Source organism: Acomys russatus, chromosome 19 (genome assembly GCF_903995435.1).
Source record: "Acomys russatus chromosome 19, mAcoRus1.1, whole genome shotgun sequence".
NCBI lineage: Eukaryota > Metazoa > Chordata > Mammalia > Rodentia > Muridae > Acomys > Acomys russatus.
In genome coordinates, this window is record NC_067155.1 from 13,260,860 (window position 1) to 13,279,792 (window position 18,933).

Below are 18,933 nucleotides of genomic sequence, written 5' to 3' on the forward strand. Positions count from 1 at the left end.
CAAAGGAAGTCATACTGTTTTATATTAAGTATAAGATTAAAAAATATATATGCTTATATAGTTTAAATATAGTTCTGTAACATGGGGTAACAAAGCCTTCCTAATGAGTCATAGGCTATCTTACAAAAACCCCAGTGCCAGGCATAAAAAGTTGACTTCTGAGTTTTTTTGGTTTGTTTGTTTGTTTGTTTATCTGTTTGCTTTTTGACTTCTGAGTTCTTAATCAGAGGAGGTGAAGGGATTCCAAAGACAATATAGGCTACTGCTACCGTCTGTAGACGCCTCTCAGAAGCTGAAGATAAATCCCTATTGCTGAAGAGACCATGTACATAAGGCGCAGAACTCACAGCGTCCAGGCTGTATTGTATTCGACACCTCCCCTGAGCGCTAACTCTCGTAGTACAGCGAGGAGATGTGTACGCTGCCAAGATAAGAAAGCAACCAATACGTCTACTCATCCACCTGCAAACTACAGCAATGACCAACATGGTAAGGTATCCCCAAAAGTTGCAATAGCAGTACTTACATCTTGGCAGTAATTAAGAAATTTCTAATTGGACATAAGGGACATCATAAGGCCTTTTCCACAGGAGGGAAATCGTGCACATAGCACGGTAGACCTATCCAACTACATACATATGGCTAATGAGGTCTTTAATGGTAAAGAAGAACCTCCTATTGTCACTTTCGTAAGCCAGTATAATTCCTAACTGTGTTCTAAATACATCACCTTATTCCCACAGTCAAGTGTCTTCCTCACCCATCGTCAAAGAAGCTTTTTTCTTTTTGCAACAGATAAAAATTAAAGAAAGCGACAGCTGGGGATCCAAGATGGCGGCGAGCAGTGTGGACCGCGTTTGGAGGCTACAGTGAACAATTCAGGGAATTGCACAGATTTCTGAGCCAGGAACACCGAGGTCCAAACATCACGGCAGCGGGAGTGCTCCACGGCTCGGAGGGACAAGGATGCGGAGGACCTGCGTGCCCCTGCACACAGGAGGATCGTGGATTTTCTCTGATCGGAGCGGCAGCAGCAGAGGCAGTAGCACCAGCAGCACCAGCAGCGGTGGCTGAGGTTTGCAGCTCATAGCCTTCCGGTGGAGGCAATTGGTGTGGTGGCTGGTGGGAGTTGCTGTGGGAGAGGGGACTCAGGGCAGGATTTGGGTCGCGTGGAGCCTTCGGACCCAGACTAGACTCGGCGGACAGTTCGGCCCCAGAGTCCCGGGTACTGGCCCAGCCCAGCAAGCAATTCTACCCGAGGCACTAACTCAGCTTCGGCCACAGCTCCCCTGCTGTGGTGCAGGCTTAGTTGAGCCCGCAGCTCCACACTAGGCAGCACCTCAGCTCAGCGGCAGCTCCCCTGCGGTGACACAGTCTGGGCGGAGCACTTGGTTCCAACACAGGCGCTAACTCAGAGCAGCCGCAGTTCTCCTGCGGTGGCGCAGGCTTGGCTGAGCACTCAGTTCCACCCTAGGCGCCACCTCAGCTCAGCGGCAGCTGCCCTGCGGTGACACAGTCTGGGCAGAGCACTTGGTCCACCACTGGCGCTAACTCAGAGCAGCCGCAGCTCTCCTGCTGTGGTGCAGGCTGGACAGAGTGCTCGGTTCCACCAGCTCTAAGACTCTGGTTGGACACAGTGTGCAGTTTGAATCCAGAATTCCAGGCTGACACTGGTGGTCAGTTCGGGCCCTGAGTCAATAACTGACCACAGCACGCACTTTGGGCCAAAAGGCACTAGCGGAGCTTGGTGTGTAGTTTCAGCCCAAAAATTCTGGCTGGACCCTGTGTGCATTTTGGGCCCAGAATCCCTAGCTGAGCTTGGCAGACGGTTCAGGCCCTGAGAATCTAGCTGAGTTCAGCCCGTGGTTCGGGCTCAGTGTTCCTGGCTGGATTTGGCAGGGAACACAGAAGGCTGTGGATACCTTGGCCTGACCCAACGCTCATTCAGAGACCCAGAACAATTGCAGGATCCACAGCACAGGGGGGCTGAAGATCACTGGCTGTGAGAGACCAGAACAACAGGGCTAACCTCCTAACATCCACACCAGTGAAGCTTTGAGCTCGCAGCCTAGGGAAATCATGAGAAAACAAGTGAATCTATCGTCAGACACCCTCCATCCAACTCTGGAAGCTATCCAATAAAAACAAAGATGGCAAGATGTCTAAAGGACAACGAAAAAGCATACGCAAAAAACCCCAAAACAACATGGCGTCTCCAGTTTCCAGCTATCCCAAAGAAAACAACCCAGAGAACTCAAATACAATGGAAATACAAAAAAATGACCTCAAATCCTTAGTAATGAGGATGATAATGGAGGAAACAAATAAAATTCGTAATCAAATGCAGGAAGACGCAGACAAACAGGTGAGAGACATAAAAGAAGCACATAGAGTGGAACTGGAAAAATTGCAGGAAAACGCAAACAACCAGATGAAAGAAATAAATAAAACGGTTCAAGCTCTGAAGACCTATAAAGAGGCAATGGAAGAAACTCAGGAATATACAAAAAATCAGATGAAAGAAATCAAAAAATCAGTTCAAGATCTGAAAATGAAAATGGAGTCAATGATAAACACACAGACAGAAGAAAAACGAGAACGTGAGACCTCAGAGAAGAAGGCGAGCAACACAGAGGTGAGCTTTTCTAACAGAATCCAAGAGATGGAAGACGAATCTCAGGGCTAGAAGATACAATCACAGATATTGAATCAACCATTAAAGAAAATGCCAAATCTGGAAAACTCCTGACACAAAACATCCAAGAAATTAAGGACACCATGAAAAGAAGAAATCTGAGGACAATAGGCATTGAAGAAAGAGAAGACATCAGACTCCAGGGCCCAGAAACTATTCTCAACAAAATCATAGAAGAAAATTTCCCCAATCTAAAGAAAGAGATGCCTATAAACATACAAGAGGCCTACAGAACATCAAATAGAATTGACCAGGAAAGAAAAACTGCCCACCACATAATAATCAAAACACAAAACATGCAGAACAAAGAAAAATATTAAAAGCTGCAAGGGAAAAGGGCCAAATAACATTTAATGGTAAACCTATCAGAATTACACCCAACTTCTCAGCAGAGACCATAAAAGCCAGAAGGGCCTGGACAGAGATCCTGCAAACCCTAAGAGACCACAGATGCCAGGCCAGACTACTTTACCCAGCAAAATTATCAATAACCATTGATGGAGAAAACAAAATATTCCATGACAAAAACAAATTCAAACAGTACCTATCCACAAATCCAGCTTTACAGAAGGTACTAGAAGAAAAACTCCATCCCAAAGGGTCAAGCTACAACCAAAACTACCCAGGAAATAGATAACTATCCCATGGCACAAACACAACTACACAAACGGTCGACTGGAAACAACATCAAAATTAAGACTCTTAACAGTCACTGGTCATTAATATCTCTCAACATCAATGGCCTCAATTCTCCAATAAAAAGACACAGACTAACTGAATGGGTACATAAACAAGATCCAACATTCTTCTGCATCCAAGAAACACATCTCACCCATAATGAAAGGCATTACCTCAGGGTAAAAGGTTGGAAAAAAATATTCCAAGCAAATGGTCACAAGAAGCAAGCAGGTGTAGCCATTTTAGTATCGAACAAAATAGACTTTCAACCAAAATTAATCAAAAGGGATGAGGAAGGACACTTCATACTCATCAAAGGTAAAGTCAACCAAGATGACATCACAATTCTGAACATCTATGCTCCCAATACAAGGGCACCCACATTTGTAAAAGATCTCCTAAAAAAGCTTAAACCACATATCGATCCCCACACAATAATAGTGGGAGACTTCAACACCCCACTCTCACTGAAGGATAAGTCATTGAAACAGAAACTAAGCCGAGAAATAACATCATTAACCAATACCATGGGCCAAGTGGATCTAACAGATATCTATAGAACCTTTCACCCAAACAAGAAAGAATACACCTTCTTCTCTGCACCCCATGGAACCTTCTCCAAAATTGATCACATCGTAGGTCACAAAGCAAGCCTCAATAGATACAAGAGGATTGAAATAATACCTTGTATCCTATCAGATCACCATGTTCTTAGGCTGCAATTCAACAACAGAAATAACAAAAAGCCTACAAGAACGTGGAAACTAAACAACTCTCTGCTAATGGAAACTAAACAACTCTCTGCTAAATGACACCTGGGTCAGGGAAGAAATAAAGAAAGAAATCAAGGAGTTTCTGAAATTCAATGAAAATGAAGAAACAACATACCCAAATTTGTGGGATACATTGAAAGCAGTGCTAAGAGGAAAATTCATAGCACTAAGTGCCTTTAAAAAGAAATTGGAAACATCGCACATAAGCATCTTAACAACACAACTGGAAGCCGTAGAAAAAAAAGAAGCAGAAACACCCAAAAGGAGTAGACGCCTGGAAATAATCAAACTCAGGGCTGAAATTAACAAATTAGAAACTAAGAAAACAGTCCAAAGAATCAACAAAACCAAAAGCTGGTTCTTTGAGAAAATCAACAAGATAGACAGACCATTAGCCAAACTAACTAAAAGGCAGAGAGACAGTATTGAAATCAACAAAATCAGAAATGAAAAAGGAGACATAACAACAGACACTGAAGAAATTCAAAGAATCATAAGATCCTACTTTGAAGGCATATACGCCACAAAATTTGAAAATCTAAGGGAAATGGATGATTTTCTTGATCAATTTCACTTGCCAAAGTTGAATGAAGAACAGATAAACAAGCTAAATAGTCCCATTTCCCCTACAGAAATAGAAGCAATCATCAATGGTCTCCCAACCAAAATAAGCCCAGGGCCAGATGGTTTCAGTGCAGAATTCTACCAGACCTTCAAGGGCGAGCTAATACTGATACTCTTCAAGCTACTCCAAAAGATAGAAATGGATAGAAAATTACCAATTTCATTCTATGAGGCCATAGTCTCATTGATACCTAAACCTCACAAAGATTCAACAAAGAAAGAGAATTTCAGACCAATTTCTCTTATGAACATAGATGCAAAAATACTAAATAAAATACTTGCAAAACGAATATAGGAACACATCAAAGATATCATTTACCATGACCAAGTAGGCTTCATTCCAGGCATGCAGGGATGGTTTAATATACGGAAACCCATCAATGTAATCCACCATATAAACAAACTGAAAATAAAAAACCACATGATCATCTCCTTGGATGCAGAGAAAGCATTTGATAAAATTCAACACCCATTCATGTTTAAAGTTTTAGAGAGATCGGGGATACAAGGCACTTTCCTCAACATAATAAAGGCTATATACAGCAAGCCAATAGCCAAAATCAAAGTAAATGGTGAGATACTCAAGGAAATTCCTCTAAAATCGGGAACAAGGCAAGGCTGCCCACTCTCTCCATATCTCTTCAATATAGTACTCGAAGTTCTAGCCAGAGCAATAAGACAACAAAAGGAGATCAAGGGTATCCAAATGAGAAAGGAGGAAGTCAAATTATCCCTATTTGCAGATGATATGATAGTGTACATAAGTGACCCTCAAAATTCCACCAGAGAACTCCTAAAGCTGATAAACACCTTCAGCAAATTGTCTGGATACAAAATTAACTCAAAAAAGTCTGTAGCCTTCCTATACACAAATGACAAGCTTGCAGAGGAAGAAATTAGGAAAACCACAGCCTTCACATTAGCCACAAGCAATATAAAATATCTAGAAGTTACCCTAACTAAGCAAGTGAAGGACTTGTATGAAAAAAATTTCAAAACTCTGAAGAAAGAGATTGAAGATGACCTGAGAAGATGGCATGATCTTCCTTGCTCATGGATTGGGAGAATTAACATAGTAAAAATGGCCATCCTACCAAAAGCAATCTACAGATTCAATGCAATCCCTATCAAAATACCTACACAATTTTTTAAAGACATTGAAAGTTCAATTCTGAACTTCATATGGAAAAGCAAAAAAACCAGAATAGCTAAAACAATCTTGTACAATAAAAGGTGCTCCGGAGGAATCTCCATACCTGATTGCAAACTGTACTATAAAGCAATAGTAATTAAAATAGCATGGTACTGGCACAGCAACAGGCTGGTTGATCAGTGGAATCGAATCGAAGACCCAGATATTAATCCACACACATATGGTCACTTGATTTTTGACAAAGAAGCCAAATCCATTCAATGGAAAAAGGATAGCATCTTCAACAAATGGTGCTGGTCTAACTGGAGGTCTATGTGTAAAAAAATGAAACTCGACCCATATTTGTCACCTTGCACAAAACTCAAATCCAAGTGGATTAAAGACCTCAACATAAAACCAGAGACACTAAGCCACTTAGAGGAAAAAGTGGGAAAGAGCCTGGAACATATTGGCACAGGAGACAACTTCCTGAACAGAACACCAACGGCCCAGGCCTTAATGTCAACCATTAATAAATGGGACCTCATGAGGCTGAGAAGCTTCTGTAAGGCAGGAGACACTGTCAAGAGAACAAAGCAACAGCCTACAGACTGGGAAAAATCTTCACCAACCCTACATCTGACAAAGGTCTAATATCCAAAATATATAAAGAACTCAAGAAATTAAACACCACCAAACCAAATAACCCAATTGAGAAATGGGGCTTGGAACTAAACAGAGAATTCTCAACAGAGGAGTATCAAATGGCTGAGAAACACTTAAAGAAATGCTCAACCTCCTTAGTCATCAGGGAAATGCAAATCAAAACAACTCTGAGATTCCATCTTACACCCATCAGAATGGCTAAGATCAAAAATTCAAGCCACACCACATGCTGGCGAGGATGTGGGGAGAGAGGAACACTCCTTCATTGCTGGTGGGAATGCAAACTAGTACAGCCAGCAGGTTGTACTTATACATTTGCTTACATATGTGTAACAAGAAGAATTTTTTAAATGGAGTCATGAAATTGAGAGAGAGAGAGATGTCATGTGAAAGATTGAAGGAAGGATGACATAATTCACTTGAAAATGGAAATGTATTTAAAACAAGGGGCCGGAGAGAGGGCTCAGTAGATAAGAGCTAATCCTGCTCTCTTGCCGAGGACCTGAGTTTGATTTCTGGCAGCCATATTGGGTGGCTCACAAGAACTGTAACTCTGGCAGCCATCTAATGCCTCTGATTTCTGCAGGCACCGTCATTCTCATACATGCACACATACAGAAACATGTATACATGGTTCAAGTTTTTTTTTTTTAAGTAAATCATATGCATACATATGAAACAAGCCAAAGTGTGCTAAAATATTCCTTTGAGGCAGGAGAATGACAGTTCAAGGTAAGCTCAGGCTCCTTAACAAGACATTGTTTATCAACTTTTTTTATTGTTTTGGTACACTTTCACGGTCTCCCAAGAGGACCAAAATCTCTGCATCAAAAAAAGGTCAGCACGTCCCCTGGATGGGGAGACCTGGTGGCACTCAGAGGAAGGATAGCAAGTTACCAAGAAGAGACCTGATATTCTAAGAGCATATACAGGGGGAGGAGGTCTCCCTCAATCACAGACATAGGGGAGGGGAGAAGGGGGGAAGTGGGAGGGAGGGAAGAATGGGAGGAAACAAGGGAAGGGCTAACAATCAAGATGTAATATGAATAAATTAATAAAAAAAAAAAGAGGTCAGATCCTCCCTCCCAACAGCTACAGACTTTTCAGAAGTCCCAATTGGTGTGGCTTATGTACTGTGGATCACCATGGGTGTGTGGCCAGGTGCAAATGGGAGGATATCTGAGACTCTGATATCAAAGAGCAAGCACGCCTGACTTGTCCTTGAAAAAAACAACTGATCACATTGCTTCTGCATAGAATGACAAATTATTCCCTACTCTTCACCATAAAGGAAAATTCCCATCGACTGGGCCAAGCTTCTCACAGGACAAGCACTGTTATAAACATTGTAGGGTGTAGCTGAGACTACAGCTCACTGGGAGAGCACTTAGCTAAATGTGAATGAAGCCCTGGATTAGATTCCCAGCACCACAAATAAGACTAAGGAGGCTGGGGTTGGGGCTTAGACTTGGCATTCTTCCAGAACACCCAGCGTCGGTAGCGGCATGCCCAGGGACCCAGGAGTGGGGACCCTGCAACTCGCTTGACAAGGATCGGAGCTTGGGGTCTCCACCAGATGACCCTGAATGGACAGGAGTTGAATCGCCTGACAAAGATCCTGACCCTCGAGCTCATCGGTTATTGAGACACCACCTGCTACTTTCATGATGGTGGCTTTCACTCTCTTCTCCTCTCCTGATCTCGAAGGACTCCCCTTGGCCTGTTCTTGGTTCTCCAACGATCACCTCTCAAGTCAGACATTTGATACAAGCTGACAGGCAGTGTTTTCGGTAGCTGCTAGCAGGCGGCACACAAGCAAGCGAGCCAGCACACCACAGAACACAAACCTCAGTTCTATGTTTAATTTTTTAGGGAAGTAAAGTCAAAAAAGTTTTAAGGAAGTAAAGCCAGTTATTTCACATGAGAGCTGCATAAAACTACAGAATTTCAACCTCATCTAAATTGCAGAAAACAGAAGCAAGCTCCATGTCTATGCCCCACGAACCCCAAAGGCAAACACATAATTTTATTTATTAACTTCAGTGTTTGAACTCTTCAGCCAGATTGTTTTGGCTGAAGGGCACAGCTTTTGCGGTTTCTTTTCAACTAGACATTAACCACTAGACAATAGTACTCTTAGGCTATTTATGTATAGAACTGCTGGACACCACTTGCAGTTAATTTTTCAAGCTCAGCCTGATGCCTAACTAGACATCTTTTCTAGAAGCCTTGAGTATAGCAAAATGCAGCAGCATCCTTAAGTGCTTTGGCGCTAACATATTCTTTAAGAATCCTAATCTTTTCTTCTTTAGTATGACAATTCCAAAGCCTGCTATCTTTGGCAGCTAATCTGTCCATAGAAATCAAATAATTAACCCCAGCTGCTCTGCTCACCATTCCACTCTCGGTTTATGTCTTCCTCAGAATCCACCCAAGCATTTTTTTCCTTTTTCTTAATCAAGTGTTCAACCCTGGGATTTCTTTCCTCAATGTCTCATGATTTTCATCTGCCATTTGTTACTCATAAACCACTGAAAAATTTAGTAAGGAACGATTTTTCATTTTTCCAAAATTAATGTTGTTTCCTCATGAGAGACATTTTTATCCTTAAGCATGAGTTGCTGGCCAGGTATTATTACCCAATTTTGGCAGAACACCTGGTTTCTGTGCCCAGTGGTTTTTGGCGAACCGAGAGCAGGGGGAGGGGAGCCCATCAAGATCAGGAGCAAGGTGAGCAGAGTAAAAGAAAAACATTATGAAAGTCATGGGTGGTGTCGCAACAAATGATGAACTCAGGTGTCAGGAGGGATCGGATCTCTGTCAGGTGATTCGACTCCTGTCCACTGAGGGCCATCTGGAGGAGACCTCAAGCTCGGATCCTTGCCAAGCAAGTTGCATGGTCTTCGCTCCTGCATGCTGCTACTGGCAACCCAGGGTCTCAGTTCTCAGCACCTTCATGGTAGTTTACAGCCTAGTTCACAGCCTCCTGTAACTCCAGGTCCAGGGAGCCCAATTCCCTCTGTTGCATTCCTCTTTGGCACAAGGAATGCATGTAGTAAGCATTTTTTCTTCTTATACATTACACTCTGGCTGCAGTTTCCTCTCCTTCCACTTCTCCCAGTTCCCTCCCCACCTCCTTTCTTCCCCAGATAGACTCCTTTTCTGTCTCTCTTCAAAACTGAGCAGCTTTCCCAGGGACATTAACCAAACATGACACATGAAGTTGCAATAAGACTAGGTACAAACCCTTCTATCAAGGATGGGTGAGGCAACCCAGGAGGAGGGAAAGAGTCCCAAGAGCAGGCAAAAGAGCCAAAGACTCTCCCCACACCCACTGTGAGGAGTCCCATAAGAACATCAACGCGCACAACCATAACGTATATGTAGATGACCTATATCAATCTCCTACAGGCTGCCTGGTTATTTCTTCCATCTCTATGTGCCTATAGGGACCCTGCTTAGTTGTGAGTCATGTTGTCATGGTGTCCTAGACACCTCTGGATCCTGTAATTCCTTCTCTCCCTATTCTATTTTATGGAAGAGGACTGGTGGCGATGTCCAGTTTGAGCTCTCTCTGTATCTAGTGTTTGACTGTGGCCTCTGCACCTGCTCCCATTGGTTGCTGGATGAAGCCTCTCTGATAACAATTGTGCTAGGCACCAGTCTATGAGTATAGCAGAATAGTTTTAGAAATCACTGCATTTATTTTTTTTTTTTTTTTTTTTTTTTGCCATTGGGTTTGGTTTTATCCAAGGTCTCTGGGATATCCAGCCTCTGGTTCCTGGCCCTCCAGGTAGCATCAGGGATTAACTCCCTCTCTCATGGAATGGGCCTCAAGTTGGACCAGTCATTAGTTGGCCACTTCCACAAGTTCTGTACCATTAGAACGACTGCATATTTTTCAGACAGGATAGATTGTAGGTCAAAGGTTTTGTGCCTAGGTTGATGTCCCAGTCCCACTTCTGGGAGCCTTGCCTTCTTACAGAAGACAGTCAGTTCAGTCCCTGCCTGCCCATTACTAGGAATCTTCACTAAGGTCAGCCTCATAGATTCCAGGGAGTTTCCACTGCACTAGGTTTCCACATCACCTTTAAAATGCCCACACACACAATTCTAGCCATCTCTTCCAGTGCTCTCTCCTGCCATCCATCCCAGTCCCCTGCCTAATCTCTGCTGTTCTTGTCCCAACCTGTCTCCAGTCCACCACAAAATCTACTCTATTTTTCCTTCTCAGGGAGACCTGTGAGTCTCCCTTCAAGCCATCTTTGTTACTTAGTCTATCTGGGTGTGTGGATTGTGGCATGGTTATCCTTTACTTAATAACTAATACATTAACAACTTACAAGTGAGCAAATACTACAGTTGTCTTTCTTGATCTGGGATACCTTACCCAGGGTTAATTTTCTAGTTTCACCCATTTGTCTGCAAAGTTCATCACATATATGTGTGTGTGTGTGTTTTGTGTGTGTGTGTGTGTGTGTGTGTGTGTGTGTGTGTGTGTGTTGCCTTGCATTGCCTGCATTGCCCCTCCTAGCCGCAATTTCTCAGGCCCTGGACAGTGAACACAGCAGCCTGCTCATCCTGGACCCAAATTTCAGCCTTTTAACCCCCCTGTCACCACCCTAATGTCAGCAGGATGCAGTCAAAGACCATTGATTTCTTCACCCCTTATGCATTTACAAAAGACTGGGATGGTGTGCTCCAGACCCAGGTCACACAGCTCTGGGTTCTTTCAGTCCCCTTCCTTCCCTATCTGTGGCGGGATATGGCTGACATACCCTGCCCTCTACCCTGAACTTCCCAGGGCAGAGCTTTTCCCTTCCCTCTCACCATATCACCTGGACATTTTGTTGTTCTTGTTTTTTTCTCTCTCTCTATTTCCTTTCCACCCTCCCCCACCCCCTGCATGGCAGCCAAAAGCTGCTTCCATTGAACCTACATTTATATACTTTAACCTACCTATGGAGAGATTGCATACCATCATTTTAACAGCACACCTGAAACCTCTAGAACAGAACATTAAAAAAATTTTTTAAAAAACAATCCAACATCCTCATTTTTTAATTATAGGAAACGAGAGGAATATTAAGATTCTGCCCCAGTCTAGCAACCTATGACATCACTACCTACCTGCCACTGGGAATGCCCCTGCCCCGGAGTGTATAAAGTGACAAACTCTCCTTGTGGCTCTGTCTAATTCTTGTTTCTCATAGTCTCTCTCTCTCTCTCTCTCTCTCTCTCTCTCTCTCCCTCTCTCTCTCTCTCCCTGGGGTGCCCCCTTCTTTCTCTCCCCATGCTCATATAATAAACTTTCCATATAATAACTGTTGTGTGGCACATATTTAATATGTCATATCTTACTTCATATTTAAAAGAGTGGGTGCTGGCCACAACAACATTATTTACGCCCTGAAACTAAACTGGCCAAGCTGAAAGTGAATGTTGGAAAAGCCTTATGATTTTTTTTTTATGTTATCAACTCACGTATGGTTTTAAAAACAAAATTCGTGCCAGCAAATGGAGATCTCTATCTTACATCATTGACATTTTTTAGTGGTTATAATTACTTATGTAAGTAAGTCAAACTTGCAATGTCGAGGTGAGAAGCAACTTACCATTCAAACCATGGTTTGAAATCAGAACAGCATCTTAATAAAACTGAAACGATGACCTCTCAGTCTAATACATACAGTTTTGAGCAATCTGCTAACCCTTGGCTAGACATGCTTTCCTGAGCAGTGGGAAAAAAAATTGTGATCTTGTTTTTGAAAGCAGATTTAAACATTTTTAGGGGCAACCATACTTTGGTAAAGTTGTGACTAGGTTTCTACTGAAATATGCATGTTCCTTCTGACTTATAAACAGAATGCAAGAGGAGGCTGCAATCTGAGAATCAATTTCAGGAAGCTCTAGGACTCACAGGTCCTGTTATCTAGAGATAAACATACCTGTCTCACACCCATGCCTCATTCTCATCGTTGCTTTTTGTCAGCACCACTTGCCAATCAATTGTTGCCATAAGGAACCACAGAAAGAATAAAACCAGAAACAAAAAGTCTGAGCAGCTATCTGGGAACTCACTGAGTGCTGATGCACTCATTTGCTTCTCAAACACAGAATGAAACCTCTCACTGATTTTGTATTGCCTTGCTTTTATTTTTATTTTTATTTAAAGATTTATTTATTTATTACATATACAGTATTTTGCCTGCATGTACTTCTGCCCTCCTAAAGAGAGCATCAGATCTCATTATAGATGGTTGTGGCCACCATATGGTTGCTGGGAATTGAACTCAGGACCTTTGGAAGAATATACAGTGCTCTTAACCTCTGAGCCATCTCTCCAGCCCCCCTTTTTTTTTGACAAAATATCAAAACAATAAATCTTAAAGCAGCTAAGATGTGGGCAGTGTAGACCATATTTAAAAAAAAAAAAAAAAAAAAAAAAAAAACAAGGAATTAGGTGGCGCTGACTACACACAGTGTCTGAGCAGCGGGAAGGATCCTAGGGACCAGGGTGGAAATAACAGACAACAAGACCTGGAAAGCCCTAGGTGAGAGGGGTCCACACGATACAGAGCACAGGTGGGTCTGGCCTGTCCAACTGGTCCACAGAGGACTGGGTACCCAGTCCCCAGAGACTGGCTGTACACCTGCCTGTGAGCTGCAGTTGTGCTCCATACATTGGACTCTATCTGGGACTGAACTGTGGACAGTGAAGTGTCAGCATCTGGATCTACTGGCCCAGGGGAGAACCCAGGATAATGGGTGGATCAGACATCAGACCACCCCACCAGTCCACAGAAAAGCCCCACGGTCCTGCAGCTGCGGGCAGGGTCTATCAGGCCATACCTGCACTCTCTCTGACTGAACAGTGGGTTACAGAACACCAATGTCAGTGTATGCTAGCCCAGGGGGAGGCCAGAGTGTGGATCTGGGATAGATATGACTTCAGATCACCCTACCAGTCCATGGAGGAACCCAGGGCACACACAGGGGACCCAGGTGACTGTGTACATGTTCTACAGCTATGCTGTGGTCCCACACTCTCAGACTGACTGAACCCAGCTCCCACAGTGCCAATTGGTCATATCCCCACTCTCTGGTGGACTAAACCGGGGTCCTAGGGCAGGGTCTCCAAACCCAGCCAAAGACAGATACTACCTACACTATCTCAGACTGCACATTGAGCGGCAGACCACCAGCTCCAGATTCTACTGGCCCAATGGGGAGCTCAGGTTGTAGAGCAAAGTCCCCTGGAGCTGAAACCAAGTCACCTGCCTGATACAGGGAAGAGTTCTCTGATCCCCACAGGTGGGGGGTCTTGACCTATAGATACTCACCAATGAACTACTCTCAAAGACCAGTGAAGGACACCAAAAAACAACCCCCCAGAATTATAAACCAAGATGACCAAAGGCCAGCGTAAAAAACACAAACAACAAAGGCCCAAATAAGATGGTATCTCCAGGACCCAGTTATCCTAAAGAATTCAACCCTAGTGATTCAAACACAATTGAAGAACAAGAAAATGACCTCAAGTCCTTAGTAATGAAGTTGATAATGGAGGAAATGAATAAAATCCATAAATAGAGAAAGATGCAGCCAAACAGATTGAGGACCTTAGAGAGGCCATGACAGAAGCCTATAGAGAGGAAATGAAGAAATCACTAGAAGAATTTCAGATGAAGGAAATCAATAAAATGGTTTAAGATCTGAAGATGACTATTATGAATAAGGCTGCTATGAACATGGTTGACCAAATTTTCTTGTTGTGTGCTGGAGCATCTTCTGGGTATATTCCAAGGAGTGGAATAGCTGGGTCTTGAGGAAGCCCTATTCCCATTTTTCTGAGATAGCACCAGATAGATTTCCAAAGTGGCTGTACTAGTTTGCATTCCCACCAGCAATGAAGGAGTGTTCCTCTCTCCCCACATCCTCGCCAGCATGTGGTGTCGCTTGAGTTTTTGATCTTAGCCATTCTGATGGGTGTAAGATGGAATCTCAGAGTTGTTTTGATTTGCATTTCCCTGATGACTAAGGAGGTTGAGCATTTCTTTAAGTGTTTCTCAGCCATTTGATACTCCTCTGTTGAGAATTCTCTGTTTAGTTCCAAGCCCCATTTCTCAATTGGGTTATTCGGTTTGGTGGTGTTTAATTTCTTGAGTTCTTTATATATTTTGGATATTAGACCTTTGTCAGATGTAGGGTTGGTGAAGATTTTTTCCCAGTCTGTAGGCTGTTGCTTTGTTCTCTTGACAGTGTCTCCTGCCTTACAGAAGCTTCTCAGCCTCATGAGGTCCCATTTATTAATGGTTGACATTAAGGCCTGGGCCGTTGGTGTTCTAGTGGATAAAGAAACTGTGGTACATATACACTATGGAAAACTACTCAGCTATTAAAAACAAGGAATTCCCGAAATTTGTGGATAAATGGATTGAGCTAGAAATGATCATAATGAGTGAGTTAACCCAGAAGCAGAAAGAATCAAATGGTATATACTCACTTATATCTGCATACTAGCCCAAGGGGCATGTCCCACGAAAGCCTTCACTTACCAGGAAACTGGGACAGAGGGGAAGGCATCCTATTGGGACTCTAAATGAGAGACACATGGGAGAATAGCAAAATAAAAGGATACAGAGGGTCCTAGAAATCTACAAGTAGAACATTATGATAGGCAGATCTGGGCCCAGGGGTCCCGCTCAAACTAAGGCACCAGCCAAGGACAATACAGGAGGTAAACGTTAAACCCCTTCCAGATCTAGCCAATGGTCAGAATATTCTCCACAGTTTAGTGGAGAGTGTGATACGACTTTCTCACGTACTCTGGTGCCTCACATTTGACCATGTCCCCTGGAGGGGGAGGCCTGGTGGCACTCAGAGGAAGGACAGCAGGTTACCAAGAAGAGACTTGATACCCTATGAGAATATATAGGGGGAGGTGATCCCCCTCAGGAACAGTCATAGGGGAGGGGAATAATGGGAAAATGGGGGGGGGAGGAATGGGAGGATACAAGGGATAGGATAAACATTGAGATGTAACAAGAATAAATTAATAAAAAAAAATTTTTTTAAATAGCCACAGAACAAAACAAAAACAAAAACAAAACAAAACAAAACAAAAAAGATCTGAAGATGAAAGTGGAAACAACGACAAAAGCAAAAACAGAAGAAAGCAGGGAACTAGGGAACTTAGAGAAGAAAACATGAAATGCAGAGGTAAGCTTTGCTGACAGAATTCAAGAGATGGAGGAAAGAATCTGAGGAGTAAAAGATACAATATAAGAGACTAGGAAGGATGCCATGACTTGCGTGAAGCGCATCTCACTAGTCCAGCGTTTCCTAAGCAGTGTCTTGCTGGGGGAGAAAAGTTCACAGCCCAGAGACCCATCTTGCTTAGTTACTAATCATTACACTGTCGCACATGACCTTGATTTTTATCTCCAAACACCAACCAGGAATCAAGATGTCAGGTTGTTTGTTGTTGTTGTTGCTGTTGTTGTTGTTGAAAACACACCTTCCTCTCCCATAATTTAAAAAAGAGAAAGGGTGAAAGGTGAAAAACAGATGTAGAAATCTGGTCCAAGAAAGTCCATCATTGGGAGAAAACCATCAAGGAGCAGAGGTTTCTCCATCTTAGGTTCTTGAGGAGACCACTTCAGCTTTAACAAGAATTTGGCCTCCTTCATGGGAAGCCCTGTGGACAATTACCCAACTTTATTCTAGGAGCCCAAGGTCAAAATGGACCCCAGCTAACTTATTTTAGCTTCTGTTAAACTACCTGCACCTTCCGGACCTCCCACCCCAGTTCCAAGTGACATACAGGATGTGGGGTGTGTGTGTGTGTGTGTGTGTGTGTGTGTGTGTGTGTGTGTGTGTGTGTGTGTGTTTACTTTAAAAACCTCTTACCCTAAACATTCAGTGCTACTCTTGGGTCCCAAATATCTGAGTGTCGTCCCAGCCAGCTGGAATAAAGACTTTCAATTGGCTGCTAACTGTGTCTGAGTGGTCATCTCTAACAGGCTCCCCCACAACAGAAGAAAGATGTAAGGTGATGTGTTCAGCACAGACCATAAATCTGAATCTGATACAAGAGACAAGAGGAAGACCAGAGACAGAGCACATCCCTTGTCCCAATGCTCAAATGTTTTCTCCCTGAAAACACTTCAAGCCACGGCGCTCAGTCTATGTGGTCTGTGCGCACATTTATTCACGAAAGAACGCTTCACACACACTAGGACAGGCGGAATACTCGGTAAGTTGAAGGTATGTTTTGTAGTTGATGTTTTAAAAGAACGAGCAGGGTAACAGCTTTCAAAGAGCTCTCGCTTTGTATCCTCTAAGTAGAAATAACCCAACGCTCTAATTGTGGATGAGTATGTTCCGAAGTTGGCGTGTAGGGAGGACAGGCCACCAACTCCTCACCTATGCTCTTGGTGTGTGACATGCTATCCCAACAAGCCTTTACTGAACTCCCTACTACTAACAGGCATTCTGCCATGAATGACGCTGCCATTCCCCCAGAACGCAGGGTACAACGTTCTACTTACTCAGCCTGAAGGGATGTGTTGCAAAGTCGCAAGCCCCTCAGGACTGAAAGTGGACATCATTTGTTAGAAGAAAGAATTGCAAATCTCCCTGGGGAATTTGACATTTGCCTGCGCTTTAACTGCCCATCAAATCTGGTTCTGTCAGTACAAATTTGACAAGTGATGGTCAAAAGGAAACCGCCAATTATTTTTATGATCTTCCCCTGCAATTTTTCTCCTGATATTCCTGGACATGTTGATTCTCTTGGCTGTTTTATTTTATTATTAAACTGGGGGAGGGGGTTGGGGGTAGGCAGGTCTGTGTGCACATGAGTATGGGTGCCCAATGAGGTCCTATTTGAGACATTTTCATTCCATTTCTTTATTTATGTATGCCTGTGAACAGGGGACAGCCCATAGGAACTGGTTCTCTCCTTCCACTAAGTGGGTCCTGAGGGTCACACTCAGGATGTAACCATCAGAATAGCCTATGGAAAGAATGTCTTTAGTGCGTGACTGCTGGCTCCAACAGCATCATTTGCTTCCTGGAAATAAGATGGAGAAGTCAAAGTCGAATGTTGAAAACGTTCTGTGACTTTTGATGTGTTATCAAGTCACTCGCGGTACCAAAAATAAAACTTGTACCAGAACACGACAAACACTAGCTTTACAGCTTTGGCAATTTTTTTAGTGGTTACTATTGCTCACTTAAATGAGTCAAACTTCCATCTTCAAGGTTAAAAACTGATTTATCGGCCCAACATTTAAAATCACAACAGCATTCTGAAACTGAACTTACGAATGGTCAAAGTAAGGCAAACAGCTTTGAGCACTCTGCTAAAACTGGGCTAAGCAATCTCTCCTGAACAGCAAGAAATCTGTAGTCTCGTTCTTAAATCTGACGCGAGAGTTTGGAAACATATTTGAAGACTTGGGGACAGTTAACACGTAGGTGTGTTGGTGACTCCATTTCTGTTGACACGTCCGTGTTTCCTTCCAGTTCCCAACGGAATGCATAAAGTTACAAATCTGACACCAACTTCAAGACAGCTTCACTGGTAACTGTACAAGACTCACCGATCCTGGCATTCAGACATAAATATATCTGTCACATACCCTCACCTCATTCACATTAACTGCTTCACTCTTAAATCTTTAAAGGCTGAAGGATTGTGAGACTAAATATCTGAGGACCGAAATATCTGAGGAGCTTCTTGAGAGCTCGCTGCTTCCTGCTGATGGACTTATTTGCTCCTCAACTGGAGAGAGCCAGCCCTCACACTGGGTTTGTGTCAGCCTCCTTTCTTTTACTTTCTTAGTAAAATGCCAAAAAAGAAGAAGAAGAAGAAGAAGAAGAAGAAGAAGAAGAAGAAGAAGAAGAAGAAGAAGAAGAAGAAGACACCTTTTACTGCTTAGCTATGACCAAAGCTTGGGAGTTGCTTGAAGGCAGGGGGGGATGCCACATAATTGGAACTGTTGTACGGATGCCTCTCATTAGCTTCTGTTAGTGTTCCTAGGTTGAATAGGTGGCCCTGGATAATTCTTCTTTCAGAAGCCTCAGAAGGTTGGGTGCCCTGGCTTTTGTTTTTTGTTTTTGTTTTGTTTTGTTTTGTTTTGTTGTTGTTTTGTTGTTGTTGTTGTTTTAAAAATATTATTTTTATTAATTTTTTTATTAATTTATTCATATTACATCTCGATTGTTAGTCCTTCCCCTGTTTCCTCCCATTCTTCCCTCCCTCCCATTTCTCCCTTTCTCCCCTCCCCTATGTCTGTGACCGAGGGAGACCTCCTCCCCCTATATATGCTCTCAGAATATCAAGTCTCTTCTTGGTA